This window comes from Oryzias latipes, chromosome 1, assembly GCF_002234675.1.
Source record: "Oryzias latipes chromosome 1, ASM223467v1".
Classification (NCBI taxonomy): Eukaryota; Metazoa; Chordata; class Actinopteri; order Beloniformes; family Adrianichthyidae; genus Oryzias; species Oryzias latipes.
The window spans coordinates 15,673,466-15,690,092 of record NC_019859.2 but is presented as its reverse complement, the minus strand read 5'-3'; positions in this window follow the sequence as shown (position 1 = coordinate 15,690,092).

Here is a 16,627-nt window from a genome sequence, read left to right as displayed (position 1 = left end):
TTCTGTCTATAAAACAATGTAACCCCTTAACTCTTGAACATTTTTCCAGTTATGAAAAAAAATTTTACTTATATTTTGGCTTTTATGTAGAACCTTAATCAAGGTAACTTTGGATGCATATTTGCATCAGTATTCATCAAGTGGTTAATTAAGTAAAATTTGCAGAGAATTAACTGAAAACATAATTAGTATTTTTATTTTTGCATTGTACACCACACTTTTTTATTTTCAGTTTTTTTGTGTGTAAAAATCTGAACTGTCAGTGTGAAAATGTAATGTTTTGTTACTCTTTAGAAGGCAACAAACTGTACTCTTACTGCACTTTTACCCTGCAGCACTACATAATGCAAATGTATTAATACAGCACCGTAGCTCAGCTAACCGCCACACAGAACAGTAGGATTGGCACAAAAGACATATCAGGTCTGAAGAGCCATCCCAGGAGAGAAGAGTTGACATCAAGCAGTCTCTTCTCCTCCTCAGCTGTGTGATTAATAACCCCTGTGCCCCATAATCTCTCCATCATCTATCTATGTAAATGCCCCCAGACCTGCAGTGCCAACGCACTTTGACTGATGGCTGTTCTGCAGCATTGAGCTCAGTTAACCTGAGTGTGTGTGTGCTCTCTGCACATAATGTGCACATGTGGACATTTTTGTTCAGGAAGCAGATGAGATAGGAAAAGTAACCCAGCTTAGTCTCAAACTGTTTTGTCTGTTACAAAAGCACCAGAGAAAATGGCGTAATGTTAAAGATTAACCAGGTAAAATGTACTGAATAAAGAAAAAGAAAGCTAAATTAGATAACACCTTTGCTGTCCTCGTAGTAGAACAACTGGACCAAAACGGCCACGGTAGCCGACGTTTAACAGAGTAGGAGTGTGGAGAGGGAGCATCCACTCATGGAAAGCTGTGGGGATTCTGCTTCCAGTCTGCGTCCGATCTTTGAGAGATCGGCTTTTCTGCTGTTGCCACTTTGAAAACAAAGAGCAGAGCTAGGCTCAATATTGAGCATGACTTGAGAGTTGAAGTAACAAACCTGCAACCTCGTTTTGAAAAGATGTGTTGCACAAAGCAGACACATCGCAGCCATTAACACAACTTTTTTTTTCCTTATTGTTCATAGGTTCAGTGTTATTGTTCTCACGAAGTGAATTCCCCTTTATTGATTTTTTTTGTCTGTAGCAGCAGGAATGTTTAAGATTTTGATATGGTATTAAAGTTGAACATATTTGGCTTATTTTGTCACAGTTTTTTTTTTTCGAGGGGGTGGGATGGGGGCATTTTTCCACCTCCAAAAGGGGGAACAAGAGAAAAAGTTCAAGAACCATTGCCATAACACCACAACGATGACACACGGCAACTCATTGAAATGTGGTCAGATTAACCCTTGTGCTATCCTTGGCACTTTAACATTGGGAGTTGGGTCATCTAGACCCACTAGACAGTGCTCGGAACCTTTTTTCTTCAATGATATGAGAACCTCACTGGTGTCCATGGATTACATGAAATATTTCCACCTTTATCCACCTTTGTCATGGTAGGGAGAACACGTCAATGCAAGGGTGGGGTCATCTAAGATAGCACAAGGGTTATTTCAGACTCATCAAGACATCTTTTACCATAATACACATTGCTTCACACTGTTGCCCCGACAATCTATGTGTCATAAACACTTAGCAGCATACCTTTATACCCTGCATCTCTTCATCCCTGCAGTTGCTAGAATCCTGAGTTAAAGCACACATGGTATGTCTCCTTGCCAGAAATGGGCCACTTTGTGCCAGTCTGAATACAGACCAAACTCTAGGTCCGGGCCTCAATCTGGAACAAATTAAGCAGACTTGATCCGGAACAAAGGATTTCTCCAGTCTGAATACACCCTACACCCTAAGACACTAAAGAGAGCAGCAAAACTATAGGATAATTAGAGTAAGTGTACCCATTAGTAAGTATTAAAATCAACTATCACACATGTGTCAAACTCAAGGCCTGGGGGCCAAATGCGGCCCTTCATGTCCTTTCATGTGGCCCGCGAGAGCATAAAGGTTTTTAAGTAATAATAAAAATTGGTGTGTATTTATTTATATCTAGGGGTAATCAGACGAAACTAAACACTATCCATATAACCTAACCTGACAGAATCAAACATAAAAGGATTTCTGCTAGAGTAACAAGCAAAACTATGTTTTCTATGCAACTGTAATTGTCACTTTAAAAAGTTATAATAAATAGATAAATGAGTAATTTAACATTAAGGAGTAGTTACATTTCTTTTCATTACATTTATCTACATGTATAAGTTATATCTGGCCCTTTGAGGACAGACACTATGTTGATGTGGCCCTCGGGGAAAATGAGTTTGACACCCCTGAACTATCAGGACAAATTTGCTTCTTTTGGTCCTTTCTAGAGAGAAGCAGCAACACAACAGGTTCACTTCAGTCCTTGTTTCCTTACTTTAATTTATTTTTGGCTTCAGATGAGTGTGAAAGACCCGTTTGGGTGGACTCATAGCAGGGAACAGCTCCAGTTTCGCTTTTGAGACAAATAGATTGGAATCCCCTTCAAAAAATGGTCTGATAAAACAGGAAGATTATAAGCATGAACTCAGAGTCAGGAGCAGAAGTCTTTGATGTTTTGGCCTGGAATGGTTGCCTATCTGGTGAATGTGTGCTGGTGTAAGCAGGTGCAGAGTCAGAGAGAGGTGTCAGGAGTAAACAAAATAAAGATGTGCAACCAAACAAGGCAACAGCCCATAATGAGAGGAGCAGACACTGTCTTCTGTATTCTGAGTGAAGATCATGTTCTGAAAAAGGTCACATTTCTAACTCCCTCCTTCCATGTGATTTGCAGCATGTTTTGATAGTTTCAACCACAAACTGTCAGTTGATGCTCGCATGATGTGGCACTTTTTTTCAGCAACAACAGTCGGAGAAACGACCAATGAGCTTTGTGTTCGCACTGTGCTGCATCGTATTTTCAGTAATTCTGAGCCAGGTTTTTAACTCACACAGTAAAAAATAGTGAGGGAGCCATGTGGCCCTTTTGCAAATCATTTATGTTCAGATCATTTCCAAATGGAGATGAGAAAAAAACATTCTGTTTGTCCCAACAGCTAATGAGTTAAAAAAAAAAAACACAACGGTCTATGGTGGTTATTTGACCACCCTTTTTTCGGACATGTCATAATGGTGTTTACATGATAAAATGTTCTGGGTGAAAGCAGCCAAATGTCTCATCCCAAAATAATTTACCTCGGACATGGTTTTCTTCTAGCTAAGCCAATCAACACTTCCTGTTTACAGGCAACGTTTAATTCCAGAAACAAGCTTAGTCAGCAAAAGTAATCTGCTAGAACAAATGCATCTGCTGTTGCTCACATCATAACTTTCTGCCATCTAAACAAGCATGCAGGACTATGCACGGTTTACATCAGTATTTTTCAACCTTTTCTGAGCCAAGATATACTTTAATCTTGATAAAACCTCTAGGTACACAACAAAACAAAATGATAAAAATAATAATAATATTTTTTAACTCTATAGTCTGTATTAGCAATGAATTGTCATTGTGTCTTGATTCAAATAAATATAAAAAGTATTTCTACCTGCCATATTTTTGGGAGTTTAAATCACGTTTTTTGCATAGTTTGGCCAGGAGTGTGACCTATACTCAGGAACAACTTAGATGTGATTTCTTTTAAAATAAATATAGGTTTGTATATTTGTTATTTTCCCACTAACAACCCGATGCCCTTTGGCGGTTGTTTCCCACTAGCAACCACTAGAGGGCGCTGTAGGTGTGTGTACCAGTATTGGCTACTGACAGCAGCGCAGAAGAAGTGCTGCCCAAAATAAAAAAAACATGAAGGAGAATTTGATGGTTCTTCTCCAGAACTTCATAATATTTTTATTATTTACATCGAGTGATTATTATTTTTGCTTTTATTTTGTTTTTCCCCAGACTAATGAACTAATGACATCAAGTCAAACTGGGTTACAGAGTCACAGAAGTACCGCTGAAGGTGCTGTCATTTAGACCAGTGCTCCCTATCCTTTATGTGGCTGTGGATCGGTCAACCCCTGGGGATTTTAGCGCGGCCCGGTGGAAAGGGGTGGGGGTTGCCGGGGATGCTTAATTTTGGTCCAATTTTAAAAAGAAAAAAAACTTCTGATCATCACAAAAAAACAAATCTTTTAATAATATTAACAACAGATAACACCAATGGAACATCAATCTCTAGTAACATATTCTGCCAATGAGCGTTGTGAGTACCATGTAAATATAGTACTATGTAAACATAGTACTCACATAGTTGTCTTGAAGTCGTAGCCCGTTCTTCCATCTGTTCTTCTGTCCCTGCACTTATCCCTTATCCATTTGCAAGGAAACGTTTCACATACAACTTTTCTCATGTAGCACGTCACCAAACTACTTTTAGCGCTCAAGTGACTGAAATGTAACCTGGAAGGAACCTGTAACCTGACTGAAATCTAACCAACCATTCTTGTCAATTTTCAGAACCAATTTCTTTCAGAATAAAAGATCGATCAAATGTAGTCCTCCCCTGTCCAAACTTTACAGCTCAAGTGATTTCAGATGTAGCTGAGAGAATCCATCTTTCCATCCATCCATCCATCCATCCATCCATCCATCCATCCATCCATCCATCCATCCATCCATCCATCCATCCATCCAGCTCCTTCCACTCATCCGGGAGTGGGTCGCTGGGGCAGCTGTCTAAAAAAAGATGTCAAGACTTCCTTCTCCCCAGTCATTCCTTCACGGGCCAGCCGAGAAATGTAGTATCTCCTCTCCTAGTCCTGGGTCTAATTTTTTCAAAATCAAAGATCTTTTAAAATAAAACATTGTCGAAACTTAAAAGAAAAAAAAGAACAAGGCATAATTAATTATTTCTTCTGCGACCTGGTGCCAATTGATCCACGGACCGGTATCGGTCCACGGCCCGGTTGGAGACCACTGATTTAGACGCAGCTCCTGCAGTAGAAGGTGAACTTGACAAAAAAATAACAAAAAAAGACTGAATGAACCCAAACATGGAGGCGTGTTTACTGATGTTTTTAAAGAGCTATTCAAAATACATAATTAAACCTGCTCTTTTTACATTGTCAGTGTCTCACATGCACCGTAAATGAGATTTACATTCAATGCTTCCATGTAGTGATCAGGAGCAAGAGCGTCTAGTTTATGAACACATAACACATACATTGGACAAGTGTTGAGCATTGAATATGATACGCGTCAAAAGAGGCAGTGGATGCAACTTTGTCATGACTCGTGTTGGGTGTGAACGCAGTATTATGCCAGGCTTGGTGGATTGACTTTTTAGCCGAAAGTGCGACTTTTATATAATTTTTCTTCTTTATAATGCACTTTTTTGATGTTGCGACTTATACTCCAGAGCGACTTATAATTTGACAAGTACAGTCAGTGTGAAATCTGGGCCTGTTTGGATGAACACAGAGCTGATATCCTACTAATGGTAAATGTTTTTTTAGATCAATTAGAGATAATTTCTCACGACACACCTGACCTGTGATCACAGAAACTTTAAAACAATTTGTCATCACTAGTAGTTAGTAAGTAATCTAACTAATAGCTGAAATTTGAAGTTTTAAAATTGGACATTGGACAACAACTGGTATGACCCCAGAAGAAGACCCTATAGTATAATAGTATAATGGTTTTTCAAGGCTCAGTAGATAAAAAAAGGATGCACCTGTCCTCGTTTTCATGAGCTCATTTCAACAGACTTTACAATGATTGTACTGATTTACATGTAATGAGAGCAAATCCCTCGGAATTCCTCAGGTCTTCACCAGTGATCTTCAGCTGCTGAGTCTCACAGGAGAGGAAATAGCAAGGAAAGTGTCTTTCCTGAAAACCTTCCCCACCATGACTGAATATCTCCATATCCAGGGGGTTTTCAGCATCCGGTCCACACTCCAAAGCATCTTTTTCACTGAGCCGCCCTCACACAGCTCTTCAGAGGGGAGACATGTTGTTAATAATTAAGGTTGTGGCTGGAGGCACAGAGAGGCTAAACTTCCTCTAACAAGTGGCTCTCTGACAGCACAGACATATGGCTCTCGCTTCCCCATATTCTCCTCAGCCCTCCAGACTTGTGCATTTCACACACGTTCATGGCGAGGGTGAGAAACCTCCATCCTGACTGCCAAAGAACAATAAATCAAATTCCTAATGGTCTGCAACAATCAGATAATTATGAGTGTGGCCATGTGGCATGAAAGTAAATTTCCTCCTTCAAATTCAGGGAAAGGCTTTTTATGCCACTGATCGCAGCCAAACATCAGTGAATGCTGTCGTGTTTTGGCTTAGTTTTTTTTTTTTAATTTGCAGTTTCAGTGGAGAGATTATGCTTTTTGATTATGATGCCTGCACATTCAATAAAAACAATGCATTTTATAAAAGTTTTCTTTTCTGATAATCATAAGTCATTTATTTGAATCAGATTTAGGATCTCTGTCTTTTCTTTCTTAGTTTTCTTTTTTCTTTTATTTATTTAGCATTAGAATTCACTTAAAAATTCTGTTATCATTTTTAACTGATTCAAATTGTGTTCGTTACAAACATGAATATTACAGAATCTAGGGAAATGTATTGCACAACTATCCAACAGAGTACAGGCCTAAGAGCAGAAGTTATAAACAGGATAAAAGTTGGGTGACTAAGTATTAAAAACATTTTAATAAAATGTATGACTATATAGCCTACTGTACTATATAAACAGCAGCATCAGGGTTATGGTCACAGAGCACTCATCAAGGCTGTTGCTTTTTTATTTTTTATTCTGCATATGTATCGTAATCAGTTTGATTTTTGTCTAGCTTTTTTAATGTTTGAAATTGTCCTTTACTGTAGTTTGGTAAATAAATATTTTAAGTTTTTCACCAACTTGTCTTTGGTTTGCCCCATGTTCTCCTAACCCCCACATATGAAGCTAGTGAGGAGTGATCAGGTTATTCCATTCCTTCAGAACTCCCTGAATCTCTTACACAGTTACCAGGTGGCTGGAGCCAACCCAGCAACATTTGGGCTAAGGCAGGGTACACCCTGAACAGGTGGCTGGTCTGTTCCACACACACTCACACACTCATATGCATACCAAATGACAATTTAGAGATACCAATTAACCTTTGTAGGTAGCTTCTGGACAGTGGGAGGAAGCCAGGGTCCGGAGAAAACCCAAACATGCACGGGAAGAATATAGAAACTCCCTAATTAGCATAATTTATTAGCATTGGGTACATATTTATGTCAAGCTTTTTTTTTTTTATAAGATGAAAGATAGTGTTTCTGTGTGACACTGATTTACATGACTTATTTTCCAACTATGGCTCAAAGCGCTGTCCCACTCTCCATGTTGTTGAAAAACTGTAGTGTTGCAGTCTCATTGGTTCCTGCTCCTGTCTGCAGTGAGAAATGATAGAAAAATTTACAACAAGATAAAGCTCAGTTTCTGCTTTTCTGTGAGAAAAATTATTTTGAAGTCACTGCAAGAACAAAGTAGTCATAACTTTTGAGAATTAAAAAATAAATTTAAAACCAACTATGATGAAAATTGTGTTTTTGTGCTTTTCGTATAGTCTTGTGGCAATTTTCTAATCATGGACACGTTTAAAGAAAAATCTGCTTAAAATTGAATTTCTGATTATTTCTTTGTTAAAATTGTCATGAATCAGAAATGCAATTGGAAAAAGATTACAAATGTTTTGCAGAAACTACTCTGGGCGGACCACAAGTTCCCTGCTCGGCCCCGTCACTTGATGACAAGAAGATTCATTTACGTCTTCGTTTTCCTCATCTGGGCTGGCGTCTGGCTCAAAACTGTACAGCTGGATAGCTCCAGCATTGCTCACCAGTTTTGTCACACCAGTATGTTAGGTTGGGGTTGTGAGGGGCTGTAAGCTAGTGGGAGAGAGTGTAAACCAGGGGTGGGCAATTATTTAACTCGTGGGCCACATTGAGTTCTAAAATTCGATAGAAGGGCCAGATCGGGAGAAGATGCGTGGAGTGAGAATGATATAACATGGAATGTAGATGAAAACATTTGGATTGAAAATTATATTCTAAAACAACTTATTCTAAAGTTTTTAGTTTAAAAATTTTGTCCCCATTTTAGATCAATTTTTTATTGTGAAGCCCTTTGGTACCTTTAAAGAGTTGTAAAGTTCTATATGAATAAAGTTTCATTCATGATCTTTTTATTAAAATAAATAACATTATTTATTAAATAAAGCAATGACCAAATAACACTCTATGATTTTCAAAGACAAAAATTCAGGAAAAATATACTGATACATTTAAAAAAAACACACAAAAAAACAATAAATAGTCAATCCTCTCCCGTCATAATAATCCTAATAAAGACTTTGGGCACTGCAGCTCCTCACACGTCTCACGTTTTGTGCAGCTGCGCTGTGTCCTGCGCGTCTGTTTCTCATCCAGTAATAATGGAAAGCACATTTCTATGTCTTTTGCTGCAGCTACGCATATTTATGGAGAGAAATTAGACTCAGTCGTATTTGTGCTTGCGTAGTTCTTGATTTGTGCGTAAATTAGGATTTGTGAATGCATATTCTTGCTTTGTGCGTGCGTAAATTAGGATTTGTACATAAATTTGGATTTGCGCGTGATTTGTTACTCACATAATACGTTTTGTGTATAAGTTAAAAAAATATATATATATGGGTCTCTGATATTGTTCAGTGGGCCGGAGCAAACATGGAGGCAGGCCGGATCCAGCCCGCGGGCCGCACTTTGCTCACCCCTGGTGTCAACAGATGGTTGATAGGAAATGGGGTGGCATTACTAAATGCCAAACATTCAAAGGTGAATATCTAATAAACTACTGTCACTCTGCAGAAACTCTGTTCTAAAAGACAGTGCGCTGAACCTTTTTTTTTCAATGATTTGTGAACCTCACTGGTGTCCATGGATTACATGAAATCTTTCCACCTTTATCCACCTTTGTCATGGTAGGGAGAACACGTCAATGTAAGGGTGGGGTCATCTAAGATAGCACAAGGGTTAATATGTTCAACATACATTTTCAAATAGAAGAAAAAAAGCTGCAGGAGTTATTCTTTTAGTTTTTTATACATACTTGTTTCTTCATTAGAGCTGAGCATTTGCATTGGGCACTTTTGCATTGCACTTTTCCCATTCCTAAGAAAATTAAATGATTTTCTTTCACTCTTTCTCTCTTACTTGCTGCAATCTTAAGAGGCAAGTTTTATGTAGATTTAGAAAAATCAGATCACAATTATTTTCCACTGTTTGATCTTTCGTGAATTTAATTTGATTTAATTTGTATGTCATTTATCTACTGGCTGTAAATTTGTTGTGTCACTGTCATGTCTGCAATGCAGTATCACATATTCTCTGGCAACATTTAAATTTAAATTGTACAAAAAAAAATGTCATCATACAGCCGATTTCCTTTAAAGAAGTTAAAACAAAATAAAAAATAAAAACAGAATAAACAGCTTTTTGATGTCTCTTCAAAAGTACACCCTGCTTCTGAAAAAGAGACAATACTCTTATTTTAATTGTAATTATTTTGTGTAATTAGTGAGTTTAGATATTTCCAATTCAACAAAATTCACCTGAAAAAACTGATGACTTTTTTAGTTAGTTTCAGTGACACTATTGAAATTGTTGCTTTTTAAAAACATTTTTTACAAGCTCGAGGTTTACTCAGTAGAAAGAAGATTAAATGTCTAACAATCCTTGCATTTCCTGCCTGTTCACTTTGTCTCTGGGAGGAAGGGGGGAAATACTAAACACGGCTTTTGCTCAGCATTTAAAATCAAAACCTTTGAACGTTCCTCACGTCTTCAGTGCACTGAATTTCTTCGTCGTTTTACTCCTTTAAACTCTGCGTTGTGTCTGCAGTTCACTGGGCAGAGAAGCAGCACCCAAAAGCAGTACGCCAATGCTGGGCTCTGTAACAGCAGCACCAGCTTTTATTATCACGCAGAGATGTGGCCAACACCACCCACCACCGCTGCAGCCATCAACAGCAAGCAATACAGGCATTCAAACATGCGCTATACATTCGCTCATGCATGCAGCCTCACACATACATCCTCGCATCACCCTGATGAGCAAATAATCGTGTCATTAGCTGGGGAGCTTTCAAGGCAGCGGCTCATTTGCGAGCATCCGAGCTGTTACCTTTGCTCATCAATGGCCACAAGATTAGCTGGAAATCATTTTGTTTCCACTGTTACTGCTTGATTAAGTCACCATTTGCTGGTCGAAAGAACCAGATTCTTTCATCAGGCAACCAGTGATGTTGCAGCAGAATACAGATGAACTTTAACATTTTCAATTTTAAAAAATACTAGTAAACCATGCACTGTATTATACCACAATGATTTTCTTCAAAGGCTCATCCAGACTTTTGTCTCTGTGTCCACTTTTAGACAGCGGTGCAAAAGCTTTGAGCAGCTGGCAAGGACTATGTGAAATCTGACCCCTGTAAAGGTAAAGTGAACCCCGGTCCACACAGCCAGCACTCTCAAGTTAAAGATCATGTGTGTCACCCACCGCCTCCACTGTGCAGTGTTTCAGTCAATAACTTTCAGCAAGTGGCGTGACAGGAAGTGTGGATTTTATTTCACTGCACCACCTTTTCACGCAGGATTCACGTCCCTCTACTAATCTTTCTGATTTTAATTTTTTCCTAAACCTGCTGTTCTTCTTTAATTAAAAAAACAATAAATACAGTACATTGTTTTTAATGTTTTTTTTTTTGGTTTACAAAGTTACAAAAATAAATGTCAAGCAAACCATGCAACTCCTTTGTCATCTTGAGCTTCATCTGTTTTTTCGTAGATATTATGGAAAGGAGAAACCTTTGCACTTCATCCCTTCTTCTCCAGGGTTTAGCACTGGTGCCTCTTTTGTTTACTATCTTTACTTTTTTTTTTATCAGAACTTTTACTTATAGGACAGCAATTCAGACGATGTCCAGAATAATTTTCCATTTTCTTTTAATGAAACCTCAATCCTTGACAAAATAACCACTTGACAGTTTAAAAACATAACAAATTATAGATAGGCCAACAACACACTAAAGTGCAGAATGCCTAGACTGCCAGCAGAAACTCTGCCATAGCATGTGCACTTGATCAGAAAATGGAACTGGTAAAGTGTAAAGCCACAAACACACAGGGCATGTGTGGAGAATCCAAGAACCTTAGTTCTTGAACACGCATTTAGCCCATGGTGTTCACACTGGACAAACAGGGAAGAGGTTCTTCTTATTCTTTTTCTTTTTCTTCTGTTTACTATTGCATGTCCACCACCTGGAGTTGGAGGAGGCTTGGTGCAAAAGTGGTGCAATCTGTGAATCTTGCTCCAGGGTTTTTCTTTCATTGCTCTATTCCGATATATCGCAGACTTGGTGTCATATCCAGATGGTCACAGATTGCAATTATTAATTTCTCCTCCTTGATCAATGTTCAAATGATTAGCAATTCTGGGAAAAGAAAAGAACGTCATCCATATGTCAGTCCCAGATTGAGTCCCCGATTGGTCAAAGTTCAGCCTGGTTTAACTTTCCACACATGTTCAATAACCGCATGTTTTGTTCGTAGAGCCTGAACATGGTTGTAGAAACTTGCGTAGGAACACGTGTACGCAAGAGTTTTGAACACGAAAGCCCAAAATGTGATTATTTACCTTTGGAAGTGGTCCCTTGAATGAGTGTTGCAGAGTGTGGTGTAAACGTAACTTAAGTGTAAAATAGGACAGACAACGTCAAAGTGTAATTTGTCAGCATTATAGACCCAAAAAATTCTAAATGTCTTACAAGTATACTGTCCTTTTTCACCTTCTTCGATGCTTAAAAAGCTGTAAAGTCACAGTCCCTATTCACCCATACTGTACATCCATGGAGAAGCCATGCAAAGAGCTAACATGGCCACCAGGAGCAGTGACTGATTGAGGGACTTGCCCAAGGACAGAGTGGGAACCGGATCTGCAATCTTGTAATAATAATAACAATTGATAGCTTACTTATCCCACAATGGGAAATTCTTCTCCGCATGGGGCAGCTGAACTGCACTCAGAGCAGTAGCTTTGAGGGTCTTGCCCAAGGGCCCCCACTGGGTGATGTTAATTGCTTGCCATTGATATGGTAATTGTCCCCAGTATCCAGTACCACTGTTTATTCCCCTCTGGGAATTGAACCCTGGATTCCTGCATGGCAGCCTTCTACCTTACCAACCGAGCCCCACAGCCACTTGTGGCAAGCTAAATGAGATCACCGAGATTGCAGCATTTAACTTTCAACTATGATGACAACGGTACCTGTCTATCTTCTCAGTAGCAGAAGTTGGGGTATCTGCTGAAAATTGCTAAAACCATCTCAGTGGTTTGGACACATTGAGAGGAGGGACAATGATCATATTGGTAAAAAGATGCTGAAGATGATTAAACCAGGATAGAGGCCTAGAGGAAGAACAAAGAGGAGGTTCATGGATGTAGTCACGGAGGACACGAGGGTGGCTGGTGTGAGTGATGAGGATACAGAGGACAGGATTAGATGGAGGTGGATGATTTGCTGTGGTGACCTCTAAAGGGAGCAGCTAAAAGGCAAAGAAGACGAGGTAGCAATCAACCTGTCCTCCTTATTTCAGCTGTTACTATTTTACCTCTGTTGTCTCATAACATGACAAATCTGTGTTTTTCTGTCTCTTTCCTGTCTTCTCAGACCCCAACCGGTCACAGCAGATGGTGTGGATGATTGGTAGTTCCCATTCTTCCATTTAGATTGTTAAATTGTTTAGCTTGTTATTTTTATTGTTGCCCACTGCTTGCCCAGGGTTAAGGTTCATTTTTTTGGACCAAACAATCAAGGCAAACTGGCCTTATCAGATAGACCTGGGAGAAAGTGGATTAAAAGGATTTGGGATGTTTGAAAGGAACTGATTTATGATAATTAGTTGATTTGATGTTCAAATTTATTTTGCAGTGCCTCAAGACAAAATAAAATTGAACTTCTTAAGAATAACTGAAATTAATAAAATCACCGGTGGCCACTCGAATTAAAGTTAAAGCAGTCTTTCTGGCCTACAGACTTTTTTCAGACAATAAACCATGCTGTTATAAAGATGTGTGAACAGCATCAGGGCAGGGGCGTCTCTGTCTGTCTTCAGAAACCTAAGGAAACTTATCAATAATCAAACTGATTGGAAACATATTTTGATCCTTTCACATGTCCACTCTGCTGTTTTCATTTGCTTTCTGCCTCCATCCCTCCTCCCACATAAAATGGTCTAGCTCCGCCGCTGATCTGTACCAACAATTACTAAACACATTTGCATCCAGTTTAGATTGGAGTTGAAAAATGCTGCTCTTTCTTTCGTTCAGAGATGAGATAATGCACATTTTTCCATGTATTGCAAGACAAAAGTTTGAAGCAATGAAGAAATATTCATCCGCTCATTGTACATATTTAAATTTAAGACATGCCTTGATTTTCACTGTCCGCATGTACACTGAGATTAAAAACCATGCTGCTTAAGGGGCCCCACAGATGTATAATGCTCTAGTCTGATGTTAAAGCTACTTAATGTTGGCATATTCGCCTGTTTGTTTTGTAAAACATTGTTCAAATCTATTGGTTGTTGTCATAGCAACACAACATGAAATTATCAGCCATGACCTACATACCACAGGTTGTGTCTGTAGGTATGTGGCTATTAATGACACTTGCAATGTCCCTATGGTGCCTACTTTTACTTGACCATCTGATATTCCCATGCCAGTGGCATAGTCAATGTTACATTAACCCTTGTGCTATCTTGGATGACCCCACCCTTACATTGACGTGTTCTTCCTACCATGACAAAGGTGGATAAAGGTGGAAAGATTTCATGCAATCCATGGACACCAGTGAAGATCACAAACCATTGAAGAAAAAAGGTTCAGCGCACTGTCTAGTGGGTCTAGATGACCAAACTCCCAATGGTTAAGTGCCTAGGATAGCACAAGAGTTAAATGAGTATCAAATGAGTCCTGGGTGAACAGGATCTAGTCCATTATGGATTCATATGGACTGAATAAGGCGTTTGTGAATTATAATGAAGCTTTTTCAGAGTGATGGGCCCCTATCACTTAAGCCGTAAAGGGGAAACTCTTCAAGTAAAGCTAACTAAACACAGTTGCAGTTCCTCAGGTAACCTCTAGGAGCTATTATTTTTCTTTTGACATTCTGCTATTGTACTGAATAATAATGCAAAGGTTGTTTAAGGTCAGAATGAAAATGATTTTTATAGCGTTTTGATGTGATTAATGATAAAATATCACATTTAATGAATAAGGCTGCATTTCTTTTGCAAAGTTCAGTTGAAAAATACTGTAATAAAAGATGAGGTTATTAAAGGCATGTTTTCACTTACGTGAAAAAAATGTGTTTTTTTAAGGTTGTATACAAAGTATAATCTTCTGCCAATTCTGATTACTGCATAGTTCAAAGAAAATGTGCTTTTCAGGTCTATGATGATAAACGGTTCAAAGAAAGACAAGCAAATGTCAACTAGTGACTAAGAACCATCAGCCCACTTTATACTAAACTGAACTGAATTCGCCCTGCAAGCTTATGCCCTACTCACCTCTTTTTAGCCAGAGATGCTTTTAAAGATCCAGATTTTTTTTGGTGTTTTTAACATGTTCTTGTGGGAATTTTCTCATGATGGACATATATTAAGAACATTAAGATTAACATTGCATTTCTAAATATATTTTGAATTCAAATCGTGGTAAATCAGGAGCGGATGAAAAAATCCAGTTGGAAAAACTTGTAGCTGCGACATAGCTGTCACAGTCAGCGGGCCACAAGCTCCTTGCTCCACTTCATTCTTATGCGTCTACTTGCAGAAAAATAGATCCATGTACAACTTTGTTTTCCTTGTCTGGGCTGGTATCTAGTTCAGATCTGCAAGGCTGTATAGTTCCAATTTTGCTTGCCATTTTTGTTGCACTGCTAATGTTAGATTGAGGTAGTGAGTGGCTGTAAGCTAGCTGGAGAGTGTGTAAACAAAGGGATGAGGGGAAGTGAGGGAATGGTTACGCTCTGCTAACGGTTCCGCCCACAGCTCAGAGACAAATTTATTTTAGAACAGATCAAAAATAAAATTTGGAGTGGGTCTATAATAGCCTAATTTTGCACATCAAGTTTTACTATCATTCATACACACATACCCCATCCGTTTATCCACCCACAAATACCTCCACCCACACCTTCTCGACCTTTTGGTGTGTTTTTGTTGTTTTTTTTTTTCCAGAAAGAAGGATTTCTTCATGCATGGCTCCTGTTTGTTAGCTACTCTGTAAAGAAGTTACTGTTGCCAGGTAACAGGCATACAAGACGCAGATGCAAATTTATTTGGACAGTTTTTATGTCTATTTTCACCACGTTTCATAAAAATCTGTAGAAAGCATATATTTTTCTGGATGCTTGATAATGAAAATTTGTTTTAAAAAAAATCAAACATTTCTAAAGAGGAACAGAAAAGCATTCAGGACAAAAAATTATGAATAGGCAAAAATCCCATCCCACAGGGGATGGGTCAAAACGCGGAGAAGAATTTCCCCATTGTGGGATAAATAAAGTATCAATTATTATTATTATAGAAAGATTTGTAGTTACCGCCACCTACAGGATGATAGCCACTTTGAAGATTTTCAGTCAGGGTTCAGACCACACCACAGCACCGAAACTGGTTGAGTCTCTAATGACTTGTTATTGGCTCAGCAAAGGAACTACTCTCTATTCTGGTCCTGTTAGACCTCAGTGCAGTCTTTGACACTATCGACCACGGTATTTTACTCCAAAGATTAGAGCACAACATAAGCATCAGAGGATCTGCCCTCCAGTGGTTTAAATCCTATTTATCCGATATATATCAGTTTGTTAATGTAAATGGACAGTCCTCTCATTGCATTAGCGATGGAGTCCCACTGGGCTCAGTTCTAGGACCCATTGTGTTTATGCTTTACATGTTGCCCTTAGGAAACATAATCAGGAAACACAGCATTAATTTTTTACTGTTATGCAGATGATATGCAGTTGCATTTATCCATTAAACCTGACCAGAATGACCATATAAAGAAACTGAAAGCCTGCATCAGAGACATCAAGTCCTGGATGACAATGAATTACCTCCTCCTAAACCCAGAAAAAACAGAGGTCATAATACCAGGTCCTAAAAACTTCAGAGATGCTCTGATCAGACAGTCTTCCTGGATGGCGTAAATATAACATCCAATTCCACAGATAGAAACCTATAGGGGTTTTAGTTGACCAGGATTTATCACTTAATGCTCACATTTCACAGGCTTGTGAAACTGAATTTTTTCACCTGCGCAATAAGTCTTAGATCAGAAAGTCTAAAGCAGAAGATCTAAAAGTGATCCACTCATTTGTTTTGTCTAGGCTGTATTACTGTAAGTCTTTGGTAGCAGCATGGCCTAAAGGTTCCTTACAAGTCCTCAGCTAGTTCAAAATGCAGCAGCTAGATTGTTAGTAGGAACTAGCAGAAAAGAACACATACTTCTTTGTTGGTTTC